Source organism: Dermochelys coriacea, chromosome 3, assembly GCF_009764565.3.
Source record: "Dermochelys coriacea isolate rDerCor1 chromosome 3, rDerCor1.pri.v4, whole genome shotgun sequence".
Classification (NCBI taxonomy): Eukaryota; Metazoa; Chordata; order Testudines; family Dermochelyidae; genus Dermochelys; species Dermochelys coriacea.
Window position 1 is genome coordinate 19,523,930 of NC_050070.1, and position 12,074 is coordinate 19,536,003.

The window sequence follows — 12,074 nt, forward strand, 5'->3', positions numbered from 1 at the left end:
ACTGCAGGGTCCTAGTGCCCCCAATTCAGTAGTGCCAGGACAGGCTGACCCTGCCTCTGCCCTTCCGCCTCGGACCCTTCTTTTTTCCGATGTGACCCTCCACCCAGCCCTGGATGGGCCTAGCACAGGGCCGCCCCCCCCACCTGCAGTCACCACTCCTGCCCCATGCTGGGCAAGGGGCAGCCCCATTCCCCACCCCCAGTGAGGCTACAGTGAGGGGCAGCAGCAGGGGAGGAGGTGCACATGTGATGGCAGCCCCCCCACACCCACCACAGGGGCGGCGAGGGGGCTTCCTGAATCTGAGAGGAGCCCTAGGAGCACATGCAATGACAGTGGTGCGAGGTGAGTGTGCTTCCGCGAGGGAGGGGGGCCCCTCCTCTCTGGCCTGCCTGCACCGAAACTCCTCATTCCCAGCCCTGCCTCACCCCATGGCCCGCACCCCCAGTCAGAGCCCTCACCCCCACACCCCAACCCTCTGCCCCAGCCCTGAGTCCCTCCCACACACCAAACCCCTCATTCCCAGCCACAGCCAGAGCCTTCATCCCCCCTGCACCCTAACCCTCTGCCCCAGCCCTGAGTCCCCTCCTGCATCATGAACCCCTCATCCCTGGCCCCACCCCCCGGCCCTCATCCACACCCCAAAACCGTCATCCCCAGCCCCACCCCACAATCTTCACCTCTGCACCCCAACCCTCTACCTGAGCCTTTCCCACAGCCCAAACCCCTCATCATCAGCTCCACCCCAGAGCTCTCACCTTTTTACATTATTTTAAAAAATATATATTGGCTTACAAGGCAGATGTGCAGGGGTGGGCGGGGGGAGGGCAGGACTTGGACCTGTTCTGGGCACCACCAAGAATTATACAAACCTTCCGCCCCTGATTCCTGGGGACAAATACAAGTGTGTTGTCTATATAATGGGGCTAGTCATATATGATCATTGTTAGGATATAGATATTCAGGCCTGCTTGTAAAGGTTTATACTTTAAGAATGTAGGTATATGTTTATCATTTAGCTAGTAATAGAGGTATACAAGAAAGAATCTGTGTAAGGGCCTTCTCTCACTATGACAGGCTGAGGCCCTGTTCTTAGGCTAATGCCTTTGGCTAAGCAGCAGAGGCAGCCATAAGCTGGGAAGCGACCGGTCACATCCTCACATTCCAAACTAGTCAATATGGGGCTAGTAGGAAGGTAATTCAATCTATCACCTCCAGAGAAAGGGAAGAGTCTAGAAGATGTAAAAGGAAATTTAGGTTTATAGTTTTCTGTCTGGTAAGAACTCACTTATCAATAGACACAGCTGGGAAACTCTTATGTCTTTCGCAAAAAGAAAATGAGGACTTGTGGCACCTTAGAGACTAACAAATTTATTTGAGCATAAGCTTTCATGAGCTACAGCTCACTTTGTCAGATGCATTCATTGAATTCATCTGATGAAGTGAGCTGTAGCTCATGAAAGCTTATGCTCAAATAAATTTGTTAGTCTCTAAGGTGCCACAAGTACTCCTTTTCTTTTTGTGAATACAGACTAACATGTCTGCTACTCTGAAATCTTATGTCTTTATAGATGTAGTTGTGAAATCCGCACTTCTGTATTGTTTTGTCATTATAGTTCCCATTTTGCTATTGTTTATTTGCATGCATCTGATGAAGTGAGCTGTAGCTCATGAAAGCTTATGCTCAAATAAATTTGTTAGTCTCTAAGGCGCCACAAGTACTATTTTCTTTTTGCAAATACAGACTAACAAGGCTACTACTCTGAAACCTGTCTGGTTCTGTGATTGTTTCTGTCTGCTGTATAATTAATTTTGCTGGGTGTAAACTAATTAAGGTGGTGGGATATAATTGGTTAGCTAATCATGTTACAATATGTTAGGATTGGTTAGGTAAATTTCAGTAGAATGATTGGTTAAGGTATAGCTAAGAATATTACTATATAAATTAGGGGCAAACAGGAAGTAAGTTAGGATTCGAAAATAAGGAAAAAGGAACTTGGATTTAAGCTTGCTGGAAGTTCATCCCAATAAACATTGAATTGTTTGCATCTTCAGACTTTGGGTATTGTTGCTCTCTGTTCATGCAAGAAGGACCAGGGAAGTGGGAGAGTGAAGGAATAAACTCTCTAACAATCATCTAATTAAAGAGAGAGATTTTCAAAGTCACAAATGGCAATGAGGTCAACACAAAGCACATGCACACAGGGACAGCATTAACAGAACTTCAGAAGTAACCTTAATTCTGACATTCACTGCCTTTGAATGTTTGGCTTTGCAACCTCGCTAGCATTCATTCTGTATAATTACTATACGCATCACACACTCCTTGCACTTAATATAATAATAATCTTTAGTGTCTCTTGCAGCAACTTTTTACAGGTTGCAGATTAGAAGGATTTTTTTAACAACAACTAGACATTGGGATGTTCAACACAGGGAGGTGAAGACACTTCAGGTGAATTTAAAACACTCGAGGGATTAGAGTAGATGAAAATATTGCTGTTTGCAACTGGTTGCATAAGATGAGTTAGGAGGCCTTTTCAGCCTTTTTCCTCCATGATTTAATGAAGTTTTTTTTCCCTTTAGAAGAAAGAAAAGGAGTACTTGTGGCACCTTAGAAACTAACAAATTTATTTGAGCATAAGCTTTCGTGAGCTAAGCTGAATGCATCCGATGAAGTGAGCTGTAGCTCATGAAAGCTTATACTCAAATAAATTTGTTAGTCTCTAAGGTGCCACAAGTACTCTTTTCTTTTTGCAAATACAGACTAACACGGCTGCTACTCTGAAACTTTTCCCTTTAGGTTATTCAGTAAAAAAACCCTGCATTTTATTCGGAAGGTCGCAATTATTCTCTCTTTCTGTGGAACAATTAAGCTGAACTACATTGTGCTGTGATTGCAGTAGATTTCAGAAGCCACTGTAATGCATTTAGCTGGGTCAATACCTGGATAATAGACAAGATTCCTCAGAAAATAGTGCAGTAATTCTGAGGATGATATTGCCTCCTCTGTGTCAGTACACAAACAATGCTCCAGCAGGATGCTGGAGGGCACTGCCTTTCAGAAGTAAGGACCTGGGCACTTGTACTAGTAATTAGAAACCCATGCCTCTTTTCACAATAGGGAGTAGGATTTCTGGACAAATTTCAATTTAGCTAATTACATTCTGCCTACCTAAGTTCCCCCTACAAATTCAACGGATGGCATTCTTCATTCCCTGACCTGCAGCAAACTGTTGTGTGATGCTGTTTTGCTCTATTAAACAGCTGATGCAGTTCATTCTGTAGACATCTACACTGCAATTGATGGTGATAAAATATCATTATGGTCTTGATCCTGAAAACACTTAAGCACATGAATAACTTCGGTCACATGATAGGTTTCAGAGTAGCAGCCGTGTTAGTCTGTATTCGCAAAAAGAAAAGGAGTACTTGTGGCACCTTAGAGACGAACAAATTTATTTGAGTATAAGCTTTCGTGCATCCGATGAAGTGAGCTGTAGCTCACGAAAGCTTATGCTCAAATAAATTTGTTAGTCTCTAAGGTGCCACAAGTACTTCTTTTCTTTTTTCGGTCACATAAGTAGCTCGAATGAGACTAATGTATGTCAGCACTGACTCAGTGATGCCACTAATATGTAAAGTTACATTGGTGTTTGAGTTTTTAATCCTGACTGCTATACATTTAATAAGATTGCCCAAGTGGGAATTTTCTAAAGAGTGGGGGAATAAGCACTCAAATCCCAGGAACATTCAGTGGAAGGCAATGTGATCTAGTGGCTAAGAACTAGAATGGGACTCAGGAGACATGGACTCTATGCCTATGACTGCTACTGGCTCACTTTTGGAAAGTCACCTTCCCTCTTTGGGCCTGAGTTTCCCCATCTGTAAAATAGGTCTAATGGTAATGATTTGTAAAGAGCTTTGAGATCTATAGATGAAAAACACTATATCAGAACTGCTGGGTATTATTATTATTACTTAACTCCCTTAGGCTTCTTTGAAAATCCCAACATTTGTCAATAAAAACCTCCCCCACAAAAATCTAGGATTTGTCCGACTGTAAAGACTTGCACTATATGTAAAACAGCAGTATGATTGCTCAGAACTCCAGTATGAAACTGGAGAAAAGCCTGTTGAGAGTCTTTGGGTTAAGTTTAGAGCCTAGAGCAACAAGGGTGATGTCATGCTGAGTGTCTGCAAAAGACCACCAGACCAGGAGAATGAGGTAGACGAGGCTTTCTTCGGACAACGGAAGTTTCCAGATCATAGGCCCTGGTTCTCATGGGGGACTTCAATCACCCTGACATCTGCTGGGAGAGCAATACAGCAGTGCACTGAAAATCCAGGAAGATTTTGGAAAGTATTAGGGAAAACTTACTGGTGCAAGTGTTGGAGGAAATAACTAGGGGCCATGCTCCTCTTGACCTGCTGCTCACAAACAGGGAAGAATTGGTAGGGGAAGTAGAAGTGGGTGACAACCTGGGCAGCAGTGATCAGATGGTTGAGTTCAGAATCCTGAAAAGAAGAAAGGAGAGCAGCAGAATATGGACCTTGGACTTCATAAAAGCAGACTTTGACTCCCTCAGGGAACTGATGGGCAGGAGCCCCAGGGAGGCTAATATGCGGGGGAAAGGAGTCCAGGAGAGTTGGCTGTATTTTAAAGATGCCTTATTGAGGGCACAGGAACAAGCCATCCTGATGTGTAGAAAGAACAGCAAATATGGAAGGTGACCAGCTTGGCTTAACAGAGAAATCTTTGGTGAGCTTAAACACAAAAAGGAGGCTTACAAGAAGTGGAAACTTGGACAGATGACTAGGGAGGAGTATAAAGATATTGCTTGAGCATGCAGTGGTGTAATCAGGAAGGCCAAAGAGAAACTGGAGTTGCAGCTAGCAAGGGATGTGAAGGGTAACAAGAAGAGTTTATACAGGTATGTTCACAACAAAAAGAAGGTCAGGGAAAGTGTGGGACCCTTACTGAATGGGGGAGGCAACCTAGTGACAGAGGATATGGGAAAAGTACTCAATGCTTTTATGCCTCGGTCTTCATAGATGAGATCAGCTCCCAGACTGCTGAACAGGACAGCAAAGTATGGGGAGGAGGTGAGCAGCCAACAGGGGTGAAAGAACAGGTTAAGGACTATTTAGAAAAGCTGGACGAGCACAAGTCCATTGGGATGAGTCTAATGCCGCCGAGGGTGCTGAGGGCATTGACTGATGTGATTGCAGAGCCATTGGCCATTATCTTTGAAAACTTGTGGCGATCGGGGGAGCTCCTGGACGATTGAAAAAAGGCTAATGTAGTGCCCATCTTTTAAAAAGGGAAGAAGGAGAATCTGGGGAACTATAGACCAGTCAGCCTCACCTCAGTCCCTGGAAAATCATGGAGCAGGTCCTCAAGGAATCCATTTTGAAGCACTTGGAGAGAGGAAGGTGATCAGGAACAGTCAACATGGATTCACCAAGGGCAAGTCATGCCTGACCAACCTGATTGCTTTCTATGATGAGATAACTGTCTCTGTAGATATGGGAAAGTGGTGGACATTATATATCTCGACTTTAGCAATGGTTTTGATATGGTCTCCCACAGTATTCTTGCCAGCAAATAAAAAAGACAGCTACAGCGGCACAGGAGCTAGCAAACAGAGCTGTAAACAGGGGAGTTTGAGTGGGAGTTTGTAAGAGGAGTTTGTATTGTGGTGCTTGTCTGGGGTTTGTTTTTGCTGGGGGGGTGGTCTTTTTGGTGTGGCTTGTGTTTCCCAGATTAAGAAGGTTTAGGTGGGAAGACTATGACAAATACGAAGGCAGCAGTGGGAGTGACTCATGTAGTGGAAGACACAATGAGGATGGCTGGATGTGGAAGCTGTAGTATGTACATGATCCTGGAGGGGGCACCTGGTAAGAGTTTTTTCTGCATGAAATGTCATCTGATAGAGCTAATGGAGGAAAAGATCCAAGGTTTGGAGATGTAGGTGGAAAGTCTGGTTGAGTTTAGGAAGGGGTTTGAGCAGATGATGGAGCAAAGACATGAGGTATCTGAAGGGAAAAGCTCTGACTTACAGATGGAACCAGGGCTGGGGAATTTTGAGGGGAGACTGGGTGAGGAAAGTGGTCAGTGGAAGCATGTGACTAAAAGAGCCAGGCAGAGGAAAAGACAGGCTAGTGAAGGAGAAATAGAGCTTAGAATCAGGTTTGCTGTTGGAAAATGAAGAAGGGGCTCAGCAGGTAGTTGCTGAAGGTGGAAGGGCAAGGAAGAAGAGAAGTGAGGCTAGTCCTATAGGAAAAGCGGAAGAGTCAAGGGAGACTACACCAAATATGAGCCCCAGGAGGATACAGGATGGGTTGAAGAGGATTATAAGGGAAAATAGGAATGGAAAGAACTTGCAGCCAGAGGGAACAGGGGAGAGACTGGAGAATAGCACTGTCACCAGGAAAAGGCAGGTCTATGTGATAGGGGACTCTTTATTGAGAAGAATAGACAGGCCTGTAACTAGAGCTGATCCAGAGAATAGAAGGGTGTGCTGTCTTCCGGGTGCTAAGATACAGGATGTAGACCTGAGGTTGAAAAGGATCCTAAAGGGAGCGGGAAAGAATCCCCTAATTATCTTTCATGTGGGAACAAATGATACGGCTAGATTCTCACTGGAAAGTATTAAGGGAGACTATGCTAGGCTGGGGAAGACGCTTACCCTAAGGAAATTGAGGCTCAGGAGATCTTTAGTGGGATCCTGCCTGTTCCTAGAAAGGGGCAACAAAGGTGTGACAAGATTATGACTGTCAACAGATGGCTTAGGCAGTGGTGCTATAAGGAGGGCTTTGGGATGTATGGTCACTGCGAGGCATTCATGGACAGAGGACAGTTCTCTCGGGATGGACTTCATCTGAGTAGGGAAGGAAATAGACTTCTAGGATGGAGGCTGGCACAACTGATAAAGAGAGCTTTAAACTAGGAATTTGGGGGAGATGGTTGGGAGATGTCCAGGTAATCTCCATGCCAGATTTTAGCATTGAGAGGGAAGAAGATGAAGTAAGAAAGGATACAGCCCTGGGTAGGAGAATGTACATAAGGAGTGAGGGCAGTGTGGATACTAATCTAATAGGTTATACTGGCTGTAGAATGACTGTGCCTAATAAGGTACAAAATGTGATCGAGGCCCAACAGCAAAAAATTAACATGTTTGTACACCAATGCGAGGAGCCTAGGTAACAAAATGGAGGAACTAGAGCTACTGGTGCAGGAAGTGAAACCAGATATTATAGGGATAACAGAAACATGGTGGAATAGTAGTCATGACTGGACTACAGGTATTGAAGGGTATGTTCTGTTTAGGAAAGACAGAAATCAAGGTAAAGGTGGTGGAGTAGCATTGTATATCAATGATGAGGTAGAATGTAAAGAAATAAGAAGCGATGCAATGGATAAGACAGAGTCCGTCTGGGCAAAAATTACACTGGGGAAGATAACTAGTAAAGCCTCTCCTACGATAGTGCTTGGGGTGTGCTATAGACCTCTGGGATCTAATTTGGATATGGATAGAGCCCTTTTTAATGTTTTTAATCAAGTAAATACTAATGGAAACTGCATGATCATGGGAGACTTTAACTTTAACCAGATATAGACTGGAGGACCAGTGCTAGTAATAATAATAGGGCTCAGATTTTCCTAGATGTGATAGCTGATGGATTCCTTCATCAAGTAGTTGCTGAACCGACTAGAGGGGATGCCATTTTAGATTTAATTTTGGTGAGTAGCGAAGACCTCATAGAAGAAATGGTTGTAGGGGATAATCTTGTCTCAAGTGATCATGAGCTAATTCAGTTCAAACTGAACAGAAGGATTAACAAAAATAAATCTGCAACTAGAGTTTTTGATTTCAAAAGGGCTGACTTTCAAAAATTAAGGAAATTAGTTAGGGAAGTGGATTGGACTGAAGAACTTACGGATCTAAAGGTAGAGGAGGCCTGGGATTACTTTAAATCAAAGCTGCAGAAGCTATCGGAAGCCTGTATCCCAAGAAAGGGGAAAAAATTCATAGGAAGGAGTTGTAGACCAAGCTGGATGAGCAAGCATCTTAGAGAGGTGATTAAGAAGAAGCAGAAAGCATACAGGGAGTGGAAGATGGGAGGGATCAGCAAGGAAAGCTACCTTATTGAGGTCAGAAGATGTAGGGATAAAGTGAGACAGGCTAATAGTCGAGTAGAGTTGGACCTTGCAAAGGGAATTAAAACCAACAGTACAAGGTTCTGTAGCCATATAAATAAGAAGAAAACTAAGAAAGAAGTGGGGCCGCTAAACACTGAGGATGGAGTGGAAGTTAAAGATAATCTAGGCATGGCCCAATATCTAAACAAATACTTTGCCTCAGTCTTTAATAAGGCTAAAGAGGATCTTGGGAATAATGGTAGCATGACAAATGGGAATGAGGATATGGAGGTAGATATTACCATATCTGAGGTTGAAGCAAAACTGAAACAGCTTAATGGGACTAAATCGGGGGGCCCAGATAACCTTCATCCAAGAATATTAAAGGAATTGGCACCTAAAATTGCAAGCCCATTAGCAAGAATTTTTAATGAATCTGTAAACTCAGGAGTTGTACCGAATGATTGGAGAATTGCTAATATAGTTCCTATTTTTAAGAAAGGGAAAAAAAGTGATCCGGGTAACTACAGGCCAGTTAGTTTGACATCTGTAGTATGCAAGGTCCTGGAAAAAATTTTGAAGGAGAAATTAGTTAAGGACATTGAAGTCAATGGTAAATGGGACAAAATACAACATGGTTTTACAAAAGGTAGATCGTGCCAAACCAACCTGATCTCCTTCTTTGAAAAAGTAACAGATTTTTTAGATAAAGGAAATGCAGTGGATCTAATTTACCTAGATTTCAGTAAGGCTTTTGATACCATACCACATGGGGAATTATTAGTTAAATTGGAGAAGATGGGGATCAATATGAACATCAAAAGGTGGATAAGGAATTGGTTAAAGGGGAGACTGCAACGGCTCCTACTGAAGGGCGAACTGTCAGGCTGGAGGGAGGTTACCAGTGGAGTTCCTCAGGGATCAGTTTTGGGACCAATCTTATTTAATCTTTTTATTACTGACCTTGGCACAAAAAGTGCGAGTGTGCTAATAAAGTTTGCAGATGATACAAAGCTGGGAGGTATTGCCAATTCAGAGAAGGATCGGGATAATATACAGGAGGATCTGGATGACACTGTAAACTGAAGTAATAGTAATAGGATGAAATTTAATAGTGAGAAGTGTAAGGTTATGCATTTAGGGATTAATAACAAGAATTTTAGTTATAAGTTGGGGATGCATCAATTAGAAGTAACGGAAGAGGAGAAGGACCTTGGAGTATTGGTTGATCATAGGATGACTATGAGCTGCCAATGTGATATGGCTGTGAAAAAAGCTAATGCGGTTTTGGGATGCATCAGGAGAGGCATTTCCAGTAGGGATAAGGAGGTTTTAGTACCATTATACAAGGCACTGGTGAGACCTCACCTAGAATACTGTGTGCAATTCTGGTCTCCCATGTTTAAAAAGGATGAATTCAAACTGGAGCAGGTACAGAGAAGGGCTACTAGGATGATCTGAGGAATGGAAAACTTGTCTTATGAAAGGAGACTTAAGGAGCTTGGCTTGTTTAGCCTAACTAAAAGAAGATTGAGGGGAGATATGATTGCTCTCTATAAATATATCAGAGGGATAAATACCGGAGAGGGAGAGGAATTATTTAAGCTCAGCACCAATGTGGACACAAGAACAAATGGGTATAAACTGGCCACCAGAAAGATTAGACTTCAAATTAGATGAAGGTTTCTAACCATCAGAGGAGTGAAGTTTTGGAATAGCCTTCCAAGGGAAGCAGTGGGGGCAAAAGATCTATCTGGCTTTAAGATTCTACTCGATAAGTTTATGGAGGAGATGGTATGATGGGATAATGGGATTTTGGTAATTAATTGATCTTTAATATTCAGGGTAAATAGGTCTAATCCCCTGAGATGGGATATTAGATGGATGGGATCTGAGTTAGCCAGGAAAGAATTTTCTGTAGTATCTGGCTGGTGAATCTTGCCCATATGCTCAGGGTTTAGCTGATCGCCATATTTGAGGTCGGGAAGGAATTTTCCTCCAGGGCAGATTGGCAGAGGCCCTGGGGGTTTTTCGCCTTCCTCTGTAGCATGGGGCACGGGTCACTTGAGGAAGGATTCTCTGCTCCTTGAAGTCTTTAAACCACGATTTGAGGACTTCAATAGCTCAGACATAGGTGAGGTTTTTCGTAGGAGTGGGTGGGTGAGATTCTGTGGCCTGCGTTGTGCAGGAGGTCGGACTAAATGATCAGAATGGTCCCTTCTGACCTTAGTATCTATGAAAAAAAGTATTTCTTGTGTCTCTTTTTAATTGGCTATTTTTCAGTTTCATTGAACATCTCTTGCACTTGTGTTATGAGAATTATGAGTAAAATCAAATTCTAGAGTTACTTTCTCTATAGAGTTCAGTATTGTGTATTTTTCTCTTTCATCTGCTTGCAAAAATAAACCATTCCAGTCATGACGTGCGAAGTTAAGGTCAGCTATAGTCTCTAAGTCCTCCTTTTCTTTTTGCGGATACAGACTAGCACGACTGCTACTCTGAAACCAGTTACTACTATGCATCTTTTGATGATTGTTAAAATATTACAGGTAACTTGGTGTTTGGGTGTAGTATGGAGGCATACTAAGTTTGTGGTCTCATCTTTTTCTTTATTGCACATTTGTTCATATCACAAAATCATCACATAATGTGTTACATTTGGTAGTCTTTACACAAGAGAGCTCCAAGATTCAAAGAATAAAATAATATTTTTCATGTATATAACACCTTTTGTAAGTATGAAGAAAGGGACCACCTGCAGTACAATTTCACCCTCGACTGAAGTTCAGTCACCTTCTGAATGGAATGCCAGAGCTGTTTAGTACAACCGCACTACACAGCACTCTATCGCAGGAAGTAGCAATAACCCTCATCCAATTGAAATTGTGGTGAGAACTTTTGATAGGTAAAATATATTGATACGAGCTGGTCAGAGTTGGTTAGAGAAATTCCAGCAAAAGCTTTTTTGTCAGAATTTTCCAATTTTGTGATTGCATTAAGCTTCTCTGGAAACTAGCCAAGTTTTGAAACCTGCTCGCCAGGGTCTGTGACCCTGGAGCAGACAGACATGGGCAGGACTTTCAGGATCTGCAGGCCACCGAGCCATGTGGACTGTACTGGATTTGGGGACCCCAGCACTTCCAGCATCTCTGACTGGGGTGTCCAGCCTGGTGTCCTGTCTCTGAGTTGGGAACCCTGGGGCTTAATCTTTCATGGAGAATTTCAAAGATTTTGGGTTTTGTTCTGAATCAGAACTAAACCAAACCTCCAAATATTGAAATCCTCCATGAAACAGAATTACCTTTCTTCACACAGCTCCAGTCATGATGTAGAATCATAGATATCAGGGTTGGAAGGGACCTCAGGAAGTCATCTAGTCCAACCCCCTGCTCAAAGCAGGACCAATCCCCAGTTTTTGCTCCAGGTCCCTAAATGTCCCCAGCAAGGATTGAACTCACAACCCTGGGTTTAGCAGGCCAAACCACTGAGCTCTCTCTCCCCCCGCACAGTGAGTGGGAGTAATGATTGTACAGGCAGGCCAGGACTAGATGCATTGTCGGAGCTGTGCAAACAACAATATCCCAACCACAGCAAGTGCTGCCAGTGTTTCAGTTTCATAAGCACCTAATTCACATACACAATTTGAAAGGAGGGGAAAAAACTCTCACCCCACAAAGCAGTATACGTATATCGGATAGACTGTTTAAGCTTATTCTTCTCTCATCTCCTCTGAAACTTATGAGCTTTGCAAAGCTTTTTGTCTCAGCTGGAAGATCCTTCTATTTACTTTACCTCACATAAAAGCGGATTGCTTCTTCAAAGTGTCTGATCTTTGTATATGAGAAACAGAATAGATTTGAAAGATGCTCATACTTCATTTAATTTCAATTTCTTAAAATTCTTTTATTCAATATTCTAGATAAATAAATAA